Here is a 12,722-nt window from a genome sequence, read left to right as displayed (position 1 = left end):
TAAATTTTAAAATATATTATATATATGTTTTTCAACTTTTTAATATTCATCCTGATTGTCATTCACAGAAGGCCAGCACATTATTTCCAAAGTGGAACCAAGTGGAATCAAATTTTAACCGTATTAATAATATTTAAAGGGGTATTCTCCTGACGAGCATAACATCTCCTTTTTGTCATCTCCTTTCCTCTGCCGTAGAGAAAAACTGAGCTGGAAAACCTGATTCGCCTCAAAGAATAATGAAGGTTGACAGAACTTGACTGAATATCAGCGAAATCCCGCCAGGTGAGAAGATGTGGATCACAAGGACCCTCTATGAGTTACACAGCCCACCACCGGCGCAGAGGTGTTTCCGGTCACAGTTACAAGGCCTCCCTGCCTACTGTCTGTGTTACAGGGACTCGGTGACAGTCTTGGGCCCAGTATTAGGCATCCAAGCCTAGCACACATTATTTTATGGTGTTGTGTTAATGACTTCTTCCAGGCTCTGGGCCGTGCGGTGCCCCGGAGAAATCCCTGCCTCCCGTCTTTATCATCATACCACCCCCGTCCCATGCATGTCACGCTGACCTGTGACGTACAGTTGTGGTGCCGTAATTTCGCACCTGCGCCCTGCACTCACGCTGTTCTCAGTACTATGTCCACCCTTTTATGCACAGTGTCTTCATCCTGCTTCTGTGCTAGCCCCGGCGAGTCAATGCACAGTAAAGTATGACTAAATCTGTCCATTTTTTAATAATACACAGGAAAACACCTAAACATATGGGACAACATACTAATATGATGTATTAAAGGTATATAAATAGCCCATAGTATATCATTCGGACATATACGGACACACTGAAGTCCATAGAACAAGCACCACAAAAAGAATCAGTGTAAAAACGTCCAGAAACAAATATCAGGATCAGATACAAAAGTTTATTAAATATATACACAGAGACCTACAGACAGGACAAATGGTAAAAGGGTGACAGATCATCCCACAAAAAGACAGGCGGTGGGGCCATATGTGAAACAACCTGGGAGACAACACATGATCATCTATATACATACATGCAAGTCATAATGCACCGTGGCCGTGTCTCACAGAACATACCTGTAGGTACAACAGGGTCACACACTGGCACTCCCGCCCTCCCCGATGCGCGTTTCGGAAGTAAGCACTTCCTTCCTCAGGGGGCATACATGCAGAAACTGAGCCACCATTAAATAGAAGCCATGGCCGGAAATGTGCGCTGGCCGGCACAGGAAGCGCCACCCACCCTGAAGCGCCGCAGTGAACCGCCGACATCACGGCGACAAGGGCCCCATGTGACCAAGCCGTCAGGGAGTAGGCGGAGCAAGGCGGGACCCAAGCCGCACAGAAGCACAGCCGCGGCCATATTGGTAAGGGGCAATAGCCCATTATACGCAGCACTGAAAGCGAGGCAAGGTGCACACAGCGGGAACAGAACATATAGATAACAGAACATATAGATGACTAGTAAGCGGCCACCAACGGGGACGCATCCCGTATGTGCCGGCACCGCCACAAAGCCGCAGACGCAGGAACGCACGGGGCCCCATGCGACCACCGCGTCAAACGGCCGGCGGAGCCCGCACACACAGGGAGCAGTACCCCACGGGCGGCATCCAACACAAATCACACTACGAATGAACATATCTACGCAGCATTTATAGCGCAAAAGGATACGCAATGCATAGAATCAATAAATACCGCCAAGAATATACAATGTGTGCAAAACTACCCAGCAAAATGTACAATTATAAATTAATAAACAAACGTGACATGGAAAAAAAGAAAATAAACAACGCCGCTGTAACATATCATAAATATGTATCATATATACTATATGAGTTAAACTAGTAGCATAATAATAACATCATGTCATGGTGAATAAATGCCATCTAGATAACATCATATGATGTCCATAGCGGGAATAGAATATCAAGTCCACATCACGAGAGATTCAGCGTGCAGAAGACCACAGATGGTGAATTCAGGTAGCTCACTGTCACGCAGTACGTAACGCACAAGCAGTGGATATGGTAGTGGACTAAAAACAGAAAGAGAAAAAGTTAAAACCACATAAAACAAATAATAAATGCGGAAAGAATCCGCACCCACCGGTACACATCACCCGGGGGACTCCAGGAATGGGGCAAATGAAAGGCACTCATTAAGGCCAAATGGGTGGACCGTATTGAGAGTCCAGATCCACCTCGTCTCCAGCCTCGCCAAACGCCCAGATAGACCACCACCTCTAATATTAATTCTTAAAGCATCGATACCACGTACCCTTAACAGGGTACTGTCACAATTATGCATGGACTTAAAATGCCGTGGTATCGCTTGAGGGTGGATGCGTCCGCCTGGCGGGCCGCCGCCTGAATACCCAACACGTGCTCCCTCGTGCATACCTTAAGTTGGCGCGTTGTTAGTCCAACATAAATAAGGCCGCACGGGCACGTGGCGTAATATATTACGTACCTTGTTGTACAGGTAATACGCTGCCTAATCTCGAATGACCTTGTGCCCTCAGAGTTGGAAAAACTGTTGCACCGGTCAATGTTGGGACAGGCAACGCGCCCACCACATGGAACACATCCACCACTCTTTTTAAATCTATCCAAAAAAATGGGTAAGGGGCGCTCAGGATAATGGCTGGAGACGAGGTGGTCCCTTAGATTTTTAGCCCGTCTAAATGACATAAATGGTCTAGATGGCACAATTTTCTTCAAAACAGGGTCCACCCTAAGAATTGGCCAGGTGTTGTGAGTTCTGTTTTTGGGCTCCCTCTGGTGGTTACTGATGGTACTGGGTGATTTGTGTTCTGCTGTCTCTGGTTTCCACCTGTTCTATCAGGATATGGGAGTTTCCTATTTAACCGGGCTTTCTTGTCATTTCCTGGCCGGCTATCAAGGTTATCAGAGTGTTTTGTTACCTCAGCTTCTGGCTTCAGTAATCTTCAGGACAAGCTAAGTTTTGATTTTTCTTGTTCCACGTTTTGCTTTATTTTTGTATTGTCCAGCTTGCAGATACGTGTTTCTTTGCTGCTGGTTGCTCTAGTGAGCTGTAATTGCTCCTCATGTTCCATGAGTTGGAACATGAGTTCAAGTAATTTCAGGATGGGTTTTTGAAGGGTTTTTTTGCTGACCGCGCAGTTTACTTTTGTATCCTCTGCTATCTAGTTTTAGCGGGCCTCATTTTGCTTAATCTGTTTTCATACTGCGTATGTGCCTTCCTCTCATTTCACCGTCATTATATGTGGGGGGCTGCTATTTCTGTGGGGTATTTCTCTGGAGGCAAGAGAGGTCTGTGTTTCTTCTAATAGGGGAAGTTAGATCTTCGGCTGGTGCGAGACGTCTAGGATCAACGTAGGCACGTTCCCCGGCTATTATTATTTGTGTGTTTAGGTTTAGGGTCGCGGTCAGCTCAGGTTCCATCACCCTAGAGCTCGTTTGTGCTTGTCCTTTTGTGATTCCCTGCCATTGGGATCATGACAGAATAGCCGGCCCGAAAGTTTTGGCTGAAGTAGGAGGAAAAGTAGTCTGAGGAAGTTTTTTTTTTTTTTTTTCTCACTCCTCTGAGGTTGCTGCCTAGCCTTAATTGCAGCCTGGCTGATTTTTTCCTCCTCTTAATCCTTGAATGGCTCTGACCTTAGCTGTTTATCATGGACGTCCAGAGTTTAGCTTCCAGCCTGAATAATCTTGCTGCTAAGGTTCAAAATATACAAGATTTTGTTGTACATGCTCCTATGTCTGAACCTAGAATTCCTATCCCAGAGTTCTTTGCTGGAGATAGATCTAGTTTTCTGAATTTTAGGAACAATTGCAGGTTGTTCCTTTCTTTGAAATCTCGCTCTTCTGGAGACCCTGCTCAGCAGGTTAAGATTATTATATCTTTCCTGCGGGGTGACCCTCAAAATTGGGCATTTGCATTGGCACCAGGGGATCCTGCGTTGCTTAATGTGGATGCGTTTTTTCTAGCATTGGGTTTGCTCTATGAGGAACCTAACCAAGAGATTCAGGCTGAAAAAGCTTTATTAGCTCTCTCTCAGGGGCAAGATGAAGCAGAAATATATTGTCAAAAATTTCGGAAATGGTCAGTGCTTACTCAGTGGAATGAGTGCGCTCTGGCTGCAAAGTTCAGAGATGGCCTTTCTGAGGCCATTAAAGATGTTATGGTGGGGTTCCCTGCGCCTACAGGTCTGAATGAGTCTATGACTATGGCTATTCAGATTGATCGGCGTTTACGGGAGCGCAAACCTGTGCACCATTTGGCGGTGTCTTCTGAACAGGTACTTGAGACAATGCAATGTGATAGAGTTCAGTCCAGAAGTGAACGGCAAAACTATAGGCGGAAAAATGGGTTGTGCTTTTATTGTGGCGATTCAGCTCATGTTATATCAGCATGCTCTAAACGCACAAAAAAGGTTGATAAGTCTGTTGCCATTAGTACGTTACAGTCTAAGTTCATTCTGTCTGTGACTCTGATTTGTTCATTATCATCCATTTCCGTCGATGCCTATGTAGATTCAGGCGCTGCCCTGAGTCTTATGGATTGGTCATTTGCCAAGCGCTGTGGGTTTAGTCTTGAGCCTCTGGAAGTCCCTATTCCTTTGAAGGGAATTGACTCTACACCTTTAGCTATGAATAAACCTCAGTACTGGACACAAGTGACCATGCGTATGACTCCCGTTCATCAGGAGGTGATTCGCTTCCTGGTATTGTATAATTTACATGATGTCCTAGTACTTGGTCTGCCATGGTTACAAACTCATAATCCAGTCCTTGACTGGAAAACAATGTCTGTGTTAAGCTGGGGATGTCAGGGGGTTCATGATGATGCACCTCCGATTTCTATCGCTTCATCTACTCCTGAGGTTCCTGTATTTTTGTCTGATTATCGGGATGTTTTTGAGGAGCCTAAGCTCAGTTCGCTTCCTCCTCACAGGGATTGCGATTGTGCTATAGATTTAATTCCTGGTAGTAAATTTCCTAAAGGTCGTTTGTTCAATCTGTCAGTGCCAGAGCATACTGCTATGCGGGATTATGTTAGGGAGTCCTTGGAAAAGGGACATATCCGTCCATCTTCGTCCCCTTTGGGAGCAGGTTTTTTTTTCGTGGCCAAAAAAGATGGTTCCTTGAGGCCTTGTATAGATTATCGTCTTTTGAATAAGATTACCGTAAAATATCAGTATCCTTTGCCTTTGTTGACTGATTTGTTTGCTCGCATTAAGGGGGCTAAATGGTTCACTAAGATTGATCTTCGGGGTGCGTATAATCTTATACGAATAAAGCAAGGTGATGAGTGGAAAACCGCATTTAATACGCCTGAGGGCCATTTTGAGTATTTGGTAATGCCTTTCGGACTTTCTAATGCTCCTTCAGTCTTCCAGTCCTTTATGCACGATATTTTCCGTGAATATCTGGATAAATTTATGATTGTGTATTTGGATGATATTTTGGTTTTTTCTGATGACTGGGAGTCTCATGTTCAGCAGGTCAGGAAGGTGTTTCAGGTCCTGCGGGCCAATTCCTTGTTTGTAAAGGGCTCAAAGTGTCTCTTTGGAGTCCAGAAGATTTCTTTCTTGGGGTATATTTTTTCCCCTTCTACTATTGAGATGGATCCCGTCAAGGTTCAGGCTATTTGTGACTGGACGCAGCCTACATCTCTTAAGAGTCTACAGAAGTTCTTGGGCTTTGCTAATTTCTATCGTCGTTTCATAACTAATTTTTCTAGTGTTGTTAAGCCTTTGACGGATTTGACTAAGAAGGGTGCTGATGTTGCTGATTGGTCTCCTGCGGCTGTGGAGGCCTTTCAGGAACTTAAACGCCGGTTTTCTTCTGCTCCTGTGTTGCGTCAGCCAGATGTTTCGCTTCCTTTCCAGGTTGAGGTTGATGCTTCCGAGATTGGAGCGGGGGCGGTTTTGTCACAGAGAAGCTCCGATTGCTCGGTGATGAAGCCATGTGCGTTCTTTTCTAGAAAATTTTCGCCCGCTGAGCGGAATTATGATGTTGGTAATCGGGAACTTTTGGCCATGAAGTGGGCATTTGAGGAGTGGCGTCATTGGCTGGAGGGTGCTAGACATCGTGTGGTGGTCTTGACTGATCACAAAAATCTGATTTACCTTGAGTCTGCCAGGCGTCTGAATCCTAGACAGGCTCATTGGTCACTGTTTTTCTCTCGTTTCAATTTTGTGGTTTCATACCTGCCAGGTTCAAAGAATGTGAAGGCGGATGCTCTTTCTAGGAGTTTTGTGCCTGACTCCCCTGGAAATTCTGAACCCACTGGTATCCTTAGGGATGGGGTGATTTTGTCAGCTGTCTTCCCAGACTTGCGACGTGCTTTGCAGGAGTTTCAGGCGGGTAAACCTGATCGTTGTCCGCCTGAGAGACTGTTTGTTCCAGATAGTTGGACCAGTAGAGTCATCTCCGAGGTCCATTCTTCTGCGTTGGCAGGTCATCCTGGAATATTTGGTACTAGAGACTTGGTGGCCAGGTCTTTTTGGTGGCCTTCCTTGTCGAGGGATGTGCGTTCTTTTGTGCAGTCTTGTGAGGTTTGTGCTCGGGCTAAGCCTTGCTGTTCTCGGGCCAGTGGATTGTTGTCACCTTTGCCTATCCCGAAGAGGCCTTGGACGCACATTTCCATGGACTTTATTTCGGATCTCCCTGTCTCTCAAAAAATGTCCGTCATCTGGGTTGTGTGTGACCGCTTTTCTAAAATGGTTCATCTGGTACCCTTGCCTAAGTTACCTTCCTCCTCTGAGTTGGTCCCTCTGTTTTTCCAGAACGTGGTTCTTTTGCATGGGATTCCGGAGAACATCGTTTCTGACAGGGGATCCCAGTTTGTGTCTAGATTTTGGCGGACGTTCTGTGCTAAGATGGGCATTGATTTGTCCTTTTCGTCTGCATTCCACCCTCAGACGAATGGCCAGACGGAGCGAACTAATCAGACCTTGGAAACTTATTTGAGGTGTTTTGTTTCTGCTGATCAGGATGACTGGGTTACCTTTTTGCCGCTGGCCGAGTTTGCCCTTAATAATCGGGCTAGTTCTGCTACCTTGGTTTCTCCTTTCTTTTGTAATTCGGGGTTTCATCCTCATTTTTCCTCTGGTCAGGTGGAGCTGTAATAATTATATGGGTACTACGGAATCTGATAGCATGGGATAAAGCCAGTCTGAGAGCAAAGTTGCAACAAAAGATGTATTTACTCAAAAAACAGAAATGTAAACAGAACTAACAGATATTTATGCAATTGTAACGAGGTCCTCAGCTCTATAAAGAGAATCACAGCAAACAGAATAGCAAACAAAACATGGTAAAGATATTCCTGCAATAGTAACGAGGTCCTCAGCTCTATATAGAAAGTCACAGCAAACAGAAAAGCGGGGAGCGACCGCTAATGTGAACCAGTCCAGCAAGGAAATAATGTGGAAGCAAACAAGTCACTTGAACGAGGAAGTCCAATAATGTTATAGTGCAAATGCACACAGTACTTATATTATGAAGTTCAGCAAAACTTGCTAGTAGGAGTCCAATTGTTCACAGATGGTGCTTCATCTGAATGACGTCCTGGAAAAGAAAGGACGAGGGGAGAAAGAGGGAGAGCGCTATCTAAGCGTAGTAGATGAATACATCTTTCTTGGAAAGAAACGCTCAGCTTGAATCTTGCTCACCTGGTGTGGTTGTGCAAAGAGGCACAACACTGGGAAAAGTTTAGTACACAAAGGAAATCCTTCCACTGGTGTGCTGCACGTCGCAGCAGTTCCAAAGGCGAGAGGTAGCTGAATGGGGTGAAGCAGACCACCAAGTAGAGAGCAGCAGAAGCAGGGAGTGAACCAGCAAACAGGCAGATGCTCTGGAGCCAGCAGCACAAAATACTCAAGCACAGGTGAACAGAAGACCCGAACTTAAATAGTCAGGGCAGACAGGAAGTTCCATGACAGGGCGAGATCCAAGACTCCATCTTGGATCAGGGCGAACAGACACCAGGAAAGTCCAGAATCCTTACAGGAGCCTTCTGATTGTCCTGGAGTGGACATGGTGGTGGATAGGTTGCATCAGATTTGGAGTCATGTGGTGGACAATTTGAAGTTGTCCCAGGAGAAGGCTCAGCAGTTTGCTAATCGCCGTCGCCGCGTGGGTCCTCGACTTCGTGTTGGGGACTTGGTGTGGTTGTCTTCTCGATTTGTTCCTATGAAGGTCTCTTCTCCTAAGTTCAAGCCTCGGTTCATCGGTCCTTATAGGATCTTGGAAATTCTTAACCCTGTGTCGTTTCGTTTGGATCTCCCGGCATCGTTTGCTATTCATAATGTGTTCCATCGGTCGTTGTTGCGGAGGTATGAGGTACCTGTTGTTCCTTCGCTTGAGCCTCCTGCTCCGGTGCTGGTGGAGGGAGAATTGGAGTATGTTGTGGAGAAGATCTTGGATTCTCGTGTTTCCAGACGGAAACTCCAATATTTGGTCAAGTGGAAGGGTTATGGTCAGGAGGATAATTCTTGGGTGGTTGCCTCTGATGTTCATGCTGATGATTTGGTCCGCGCTTTTCATAGGGCTCATCCTGGTCGCCCTGGTGGTTCTCGTGAGGGTTCGGTGACCCCTCCTCAAGGGGGGGGTACTGTTGTGAGTTCTGTTTTTGGGCTCCCTCTGGTGGTTACTGATGGTACTGGGTGATTTGTGTTCTGCTGTCTCTGGTTTCCACCTGTTCTATCAGGATATGGGAGTTTCCTATTTAACCGGGCTTTCTTGTCATTTCCTGGCCGGCTATCAAGGTTATCAGAGTGTTTTGTTACCTCAGCTTCTGGCTTCAGTAATCTTCAGGACAAGCTAAGTTTTGATTTTTCTTGTTCCACGTTTTGCTTTATTTTTGTATTGTCCAGCTTGCAGATATGTGTTTCTTTGCTGCTGGTTGCTCTAGTGGGCTGTAATTGCTCCTCATGTTCCATGAGTTGGAACATGAGTTCAAGTAATTTCAGGATGGTTTTTTGAAGGGTTTTTTGCTGACCGCGCAGTTTACTTTTGTATCCTCTGCTATCTAGTTTTAGCGGGCCTCATTTTGCTTAATCTGTTTTCATTCTGCGTATGTGCCTTCCTCTCATTTCACCGTCATTATATGTGGGGGGCTGCTATTTCTGCGGGGTATTTCTCTGGAGGCAAGAGAGGTCTGTGTTTCTTCTAATAGGGGAAGTTAGATCTTCGGCTGGTGCGAGACATCTAGGATCAACGTAGGCACGTTCCCCGGCTATTATTATTTGTGTGTTTAGGTTTAGGGTCGCGGTCAGCTCAGGTTCCATCACCCTAGAGCTCGTTTGTGCTTGTCCTTTTGTGATTCCCTGCCATTGGGATCATGACAGCCAGGCCTGCTCCAGAATAGCACGTACCCTATTGGACTGTGAGCTAAATGTGGTGACAAACCTAATTTGGTCATCCGTCCTAGATCTCCCACTCTCATTTATTTTGTAGAGCAAATCGTTTCTCGAAGCATGCTTAGCTTGATGATAGGCAGTTTTTATTGCCCTACGGCTGTAGCCGCGTGCCGCAAAGCGCTGTCTAAGTTCGTCCGCCCTAGCCTCAAAAGCCGCATCTGAGGAACAGATCCGCCGCAACCAGAGGAACTGGCCCACCGGTACGGAACGGATCATGTGCCTAGGGTGTCCAGACGAGGCATACAATAGGGTATTAGTTGATGTCTCCTTCCTGTAGATGTCAGTTTGCAGGACCCCAAACTGATCCCGCCAAATAGTTACATCCAGGAAGTCCAATGAGACATCACTCTGGCAAAACGTCAAATGGATGTTCAGGTCATTGTTGTTCAAGGTACGGATCATTTTTTGCAAGTTCTGTCAGTCAGAGTGCCACATATTTCAGTCACGTTTACTGAACAAGTTCTGTCAGTCACAGTGCCACATATTTCAGTCACGTTTACTGAACAAGTTCTGTCAGTCACAGTGCCACGTATTTCAGTCACGTTTTCTGAACAAGTTCTGTCAGTCACAGTGCCACGTAGTTCAGTCATGTTTACTGAACACGTTCTGTCAGTCATGTCAGTCTCGGTGCCACGTAGTTTCCTCATGTGTACTGAACAAGTTCTGTCAGTCACAGTGCCACGTAGTTCAGTCACGTTTACTGAACACGTTCTGTCAGTCATGTCAGTCTCGGTGCCACGTAGTTTCCTCATGTGTACTGAACAAGTTCTGTCAGTCACAGTGCCACGTAGTTCACTCATGTTTACTGAACACGTTCTGTCAGTCATGTCAGTCTCGGTGCCACGTAGTTTCCTCATGTGTACTGAACAAGTTCTGTCAGTCACAGTGCCACGTAGTTCACTCATGTTTACTGAACAAGTTCTGTCAGTCACAGTGCCACGTATTTCAGTCACATTTACTGAACAAATTCTGTCAGTCACAGTGTGACATAGTTCACTCTTGTTTACTGAACAAGTTCTGTCAGTCACAGTGCGACATAGTTCACTCACGTTTACTGAACAAGTTCTGTCAGTCACAGTGCCACGTATTTCAGTCACGTGTACTGAACAAGTTCAGTCAGTCACAGTGCCACATAGTCCAGTCACATTCACTGAACACGTTCTGTCAGTCAGAATATTCTAGAATACCGGATGTGTTAGAATGGGGACACCATCTAGTACAATATAAATACAAACGGGCCTTTAGAAGCTGTCTTCGTTGCCCACAGCAACCAATCAGAGCTCTGCTTTCATTTATCAAACTTCTCTGGTAAAAATGAAAGCTGTGCTATGATTGGTTGCTACGGGCCACACATACTGGTTTGTAGCCAGGAAAGGACACATAGGAGGAAAATATCTAGAACACGCACAGAACTGGAGGATTAGAATCCTTTAGACAGGGTGGAAGTGATAGACAAGAATGACATTGAGTGATATAATGTGGCATCCGCGCTTGTCCCATCTACTCCTGCTTTGCTCTCGGTTGATGCAGAGTGACTTTTCAGTAGCTCTGTTTCATTGCTGGGACTTGTGCCAGTCCAGTAGCTATGGGGTTAATTCTGTTAGTTTTGGTGACTTCCCATTGTAAGCACTGGTTAGGGCTGCTCTATATTTAGGCCCCTGAGAATCACTTCCCACTGCCAGTCAATGTTTGTGCTACCTGGTTTTTCCTGTGCTCTGTGTATCTGTGGCTCTTTTCTGATTTATCCGGTTCCCTTACCTCGGTTTGTTTATTGACGTTTCTCCTGCCTGACAATTTTGTACCTTCTGGATCAGACCTGGCGACCTGACTATCCTTCTTGCCATCTTGCAACACTAAATAGCTGCTGACTCTGTGGCCCCAGCCCAGGGACCCCTGTGTAAGTCCAAATCCCTGTACAGGAGTAAAAGAGCGAAGGCCAGGGCAACCCAAGGGATCTGAGAAATGGAGTAGCTTGCGCCAAGCCTGTTCGTAGTTGTCTCTTTTGAGCTGCCAGGTGACTACGAAAAGTGCCCACGTGACATATAAAAGCTGTGCTGTGATTGGTTGCTAGTATTAGAAACTTTGAATGGCGCCATGTCTCCTCCTCTTTGGCCAATAGCAGATCACAGCATCTGAGGGAGAGGGGAAGCCTGGAGAAGCAGGGCCTTGTGGGAAATGTAGTCTACAGTGATCATATGGCCAGTTCACACAGAGCAGAGGGAATGCTGGAGACAGAAAATGGCGTAAGAAATTAGCGAGTGAGGACCTGAAAGCCGGTTTATTTTAGAGAATCCTTGGGAGAACCCCTTTAAAATTCCTGCTTCTGCATGAATCTGGAACCCCTGATGAGTTGCGTACATTTAAAATATTTCTAACACCAATGCCGGCGCCCCTGCATGGTTCCCCTTCCACCTCTATGCAGGGACGCCGACACTCGGAAACCTCTCCATGTCTTGCTTCCTGTGCACACCGCCCAGGCTTCTCGGTGGCGTACCTAGTGCACACGCTCCAGCTTAAAGGAGCAGGACATGCAACGTGAAGATGTCCCCAGCCAAAAGATGGGAAGCATCAGTTATATAAGGCACCTTCCCCGGTAGGGAGGTGCCTGAGCAACCGCTGTAGTTTTCTTACAACTCTTGTGTGTGCGCTACTGTATGCTACCAGGTCGCGTGTCCTAATCCATTAATGTTCGTTCATTATCTTAATTCTGTTCCTGTATAGTATAAAAAAGATTGTTAGCGGGAGAGCCATCGCTTTGAGACTGGTTGGGGAGTCTGCAGATTTACTGAAGGCCTCATGACGATCAACAGCAGGTACATGTAGTAGCAGTGATGATGATCAAAGTGGGATGCCATCACCAGGACAGAAAAGCCGTGAACATGGGGCAAATTTAGGTAAACTAATGGAAAGAACGAGGAAAGGCATGGAGGCAACGCCTGAGCGGCCAGGAGATGTGTCATGTTTGCGAAATCTAAGATACATATTTATTGTCTGTACTTTTATATATTGTGTAATGATGTAAAAACAATATTACATGAAATGCTACATAATAAAAATTCACTGACCAGCAAAAAAGCACCTGGACCCGTTGAAGCGCATCTGCGTGAAACGGCCGTAGTCCGTCCTTTCTCTCCCCCGCACCTATTCCTCCTTCCTGCCGCCTCTCCGCAATATGTCTAACACCGTTTAAAGCGAATAAAGGACATTATCTTCAACAAGATTCGGGTGAGTGCTGCATCTTTTGTTATTTGGTATTCCTACATAATAAAAATATACATATTGTGGTGA

At 45.9% G+C, this 12,722-nt stretch overlaps 1 protein-coding gene across 1 annotated transcript in view; it reads left to right on the top strand.

The window, feature by feature from the left end:
* The window catches only part of LOC138645508 (uncharacterized), a 58,684-nt gene extending 57,507 nt beyond the window's left edge, over positions 1-1,177 (top strand). Inside the window, exon 9 of the mRNA XM_069734898.1 lies at positions 199-1,177. The gene's annotated coding sequence lies outside the window, so the exon portion shown is untranslated. The remainder of the gene's footprint in view (positions 1-198) is intronic.
* Positions 1,178-12,722: the final 11,545 nt, after the last annotated feature.

Source organism: Ranitomeya imitator, chromosome 7 (assembly GCF_032444005.1).
Source record: "Ranitomeya imitator isolate aRanImi1 chromosome 7, aRanImi1.pri, whole genome shotgun sequence".
Classification (NCBI taxonomy): Eukaryota; Metazoa; Chordata; class Amphibia; order Anura; family Dendrobatidae; genus Ranitomeya; species Ranitomeya imitator.
Note: the sequence above shows the minus strand (reverse complement) of the source record. Positions and strands in the feature narration are given on the sequence as shown.